The sequence below is a fragment of the Salvelinus sp. IW2-2015 genome, linkage group LG26 (assembly GCF_002910315.2).
Source record: "Salvelinus sp. IW2-2015 linkage group LG26, ASM291031v2, whole genome shotgun sequence".
In the NCBI taxonomy this organism is placed as follows: domain Eukaryota; kingdom Metazoa; phylum Chordata; class Actinopteri; order Salmoniformes; family Salmonidae; genus Salvelinus; species Salvelinus sp. IW2-2015.
The window spans coordinates 13,573,371-13,576,681 of record NC_036866.1 but is presented as its reverse complement, the minus strand read 5'-3'; positions in this window follow the sequence as shown (position 1 = coordinate 13,576,681).

The following is a 3,311-nucleotide window of genomic DNA, read 5'->3' as shown; positions in this document are numbered from 1 at the left end:
TGACTGTCATCTGATGAAGTTGGTCAAGGTTAGTGATTATTTGATATATTTTGCTGTTTTTTTGCGATCGCTACCTTTTCTGCTGATAAATGCATTTGTGTGTTTGGCTATTGTGGTAGCTAATATAATGCTATATTGTGTTTTCGCTGTAAAACACTTAAAAATCTGAAAAAATTGGCTGATTCACAAGATGTTTATCTTTCATTTGCTGTACACCATCTATTTTTCATAAATGTTTTATGATGAGTATTTAGGTATTTCACGTTGCTCTCTGTAATTATCTGTGCCTGTTTTTGGTGATATTTTTGATGGTAGCTGCAATGTAAAACTATGATTTATACCTCAAATATGCACATTTTCGAACAAAACATACATTTATTGTATAACATGTTATAAGACTTCATCTGATGAAGTTGTTTCTTGGTTAGTGACTAATTATATCTCTATTTGGTCGATTTTGTGATAGCTACCTATGCGGTAGAAAAATGCTGAAAATATGCGGTTGAGTCTTTTGCTATTGTGGTTAGCTAATAGAAATACATATTGTGTTTTCGCTGTAAAACATTTTAAAAATCGGAAATGATGGCTGGATTCACAAGATGTTTATCTTTCATTTGCTGTATTGGACTTGTGATTTCATGAAAATTATATTATATGATATCCCTGTCCCGTTAGGCTAGGCTATGCTAGTTGCTTTATGATGAGAATGTATCTGATGAAGTTGTTTCTTGGTTAGTGACTAATTATATCTCTATTTGGTCGATTTTGTGATAGCTACCTATGCGGTAGAAAAATGCTGAAAATATGCGGTTGAGTCTTTTGCTATTGTGGTTAGCTAATAGAAATACATATTGTGTTTTCGCTGTAAAACATTTTAAAAATCGGAAATGATGGCTGGATTCACAAGATGTTTATCTTTCATTTGCTGTATTGGACTTGTGATTTCATGAAAATTATATTATATGATATCCCTGTCCCGTTAGGCTAGGCTATGCTAGTTAGCTTTTATGATGAGGATGCTCCCGGATCCGGGATGGGTAGTAATGAAAGGTTAAACAGCAATCACTAACACTGAGTGGCTGCTGCCAACATACTTACTCATCTCTAGCCACTTTAATAATTAATAATTGGATGTAATAAATGTATCACTAGCCACTTTAAACAATGCCACCTTATATAATGTTTACATACCCTGCATTACTCATCTCATATGTATATACTGTCTCTATACCATCCACTGCATCTTGCCTATGCCGTTTGGCCATCGATCATCCATATATTTTTATGTACATATTCTTATTCATTCCTTTACACTTGTGTGTATTAGGTAGTTGTTGTGAAATTGTTAGATTACTTGTTAGATATTACTGCACGGTCGGAACTAAAAGCAAAAGCATTTCGCTACACTCGCATTAACATCTGCTAACCATGTGTATGTGACCAATAAAATTTGATTTGATTTGATTTGTTTTTGATTTAGCTATTTGGCACATATTGAATGTAAAGTGTCTTTAGAAACTTTGTTAAAAAACACTTTTGTATTGTCTAAAATTATTCAAATGGTTTCAGCACCCTCTTATTATGTTAATGGTGTGGGGGACATTTCTTCATGCTCTCAGGCTCCATTATGTTCTTCAACTGTGAAAAACCATGGCCAAACTCAACCCCCTGTCACGCACTGACCTTAGAGATCCTTTTTATGTCTCTATTTTGGTTGGTCAAGGCGTGAGTTGGGGTGGGCATTCTATGTTTTGTGTTCTATGTTTTCTTTTCTGTGTGTTTGGCCGGGTGTGGTTCTCAATCAGAGGCAGCTGTCTATCGTTGTCTCTGATTGGGAACCATACTTAGGTAGCCTTTTCCCACCTGTGTTTTGTGGGTAGTTGTTTTCTGTTTTGTGTTGCTGCACCTTACAGCACTGTTTCGTTTTCATTTCACTCTCTTTGTTATTTTGTTTAGTGTTTTTGTTCTAATAAAAATAACATGAACACTTACCACGCTGCGCTTTGGTCCGATGACTACTCTTCATCCGAAGACGAATATCGTTACACCCCCTCCATCCCTTACCTTCATCACACCACTACCACCACACAACCTGGAGGCCTCCTCTCTGCTCCTCTCTCATCTCTCCTCCTCTCTCCTCCTCTCTGCTCCTCTCGCCCCCTCTCTCCTCTCTCCTCCACTCCTCCTCTCCTCCTCTCTTCTCCTCGTCTCTCCTCCTCTCTCCTCCTCTCTCTTCCTCTCTCCTCCTCTCTCCTCCACTCTCTTCCTCTCTCCTCCACTCCTCCAGGAAGAGAGAGGAGGAGAGAGGAAGAGAGAGGAGAAGAGAGAGGAGGATAGAGAGGAGTGGAGGAGGAGAGAGAGGAGGAGAGAAAGGGAGGGGGAGAAAGGAAAGAGAGAGAGGAGAGTGAGGAGAGAGGAGGAGAAGAAAGGAAGAGAAGAGGAGGAGAAGAGGATGAGAGAGGAGGACAGAGGAGGACAGAGGAAGAGGGAGGAGGAAGAGGGGGTAGAGGAGGAGAGGAGGAGAGAGAGGAGAGAGAGAGGAGAGAGATGAGGAGAAAAGGAAGAGAGAGGAGGAGAGAGGAAGAGAGAGGAGGAGAGAGGAAGGAGAGAGGAAGAGAGAGGAGAGAATGGAGGAGTGGAGGAGAGAGGAGAGAGTGAAGGAGAGAGGAGGAGAGAGAGAAGAGAGGAGAGAGAGGAGGAGAGAGAGAGAGAAGAGAGGAGGAGAGAGAGGAGGAGTGGAGGAGAGAGGAGAGAGGGGGCGAGAGGAGCAGAGAGGAGGAGAGAGGAGGAGAGATGAGGAGAGGAGCAAGAGGGAGGCCTCCAGGTTGTGTGGTGGTAGTGGTGTGATGAAGGTAAGGGATGGAGGGGGTGTAACGATATTCGTCTTCGGATGAAGAGTAGTCATCGGACCAAAGCGCAGCGTGGTAAGTGTTCATGTTATTTTTATTAGAACAAAAACACTAAACAAAAATACAAAGAGAGTGAAATGAAAACGAAACAGTGCTGTAGTGCAGCAACACAAAACAGAAAACAACTACCACAAACAACAGGTGGAAAAGGCTACCTAAGTATGGTTCCCAATCAGAGACAACGATAGACAGCTGCCTCTGATTGAGAACCACACCCGGCCAAACACACAGAAAAGAAAACATAGAACACAAAACATAGAATGCCCACCCCAACTCACGCCTTGACCAACCAAAATAGAGACATAAAAGGATCTCTAAGGTCAGTGCGTGACAGGGGGTTGAGTTTGGCCATGGTTTTTCACAGTTGAAGAACATAATGGAGCCTGAGGCATGAAGAAATGT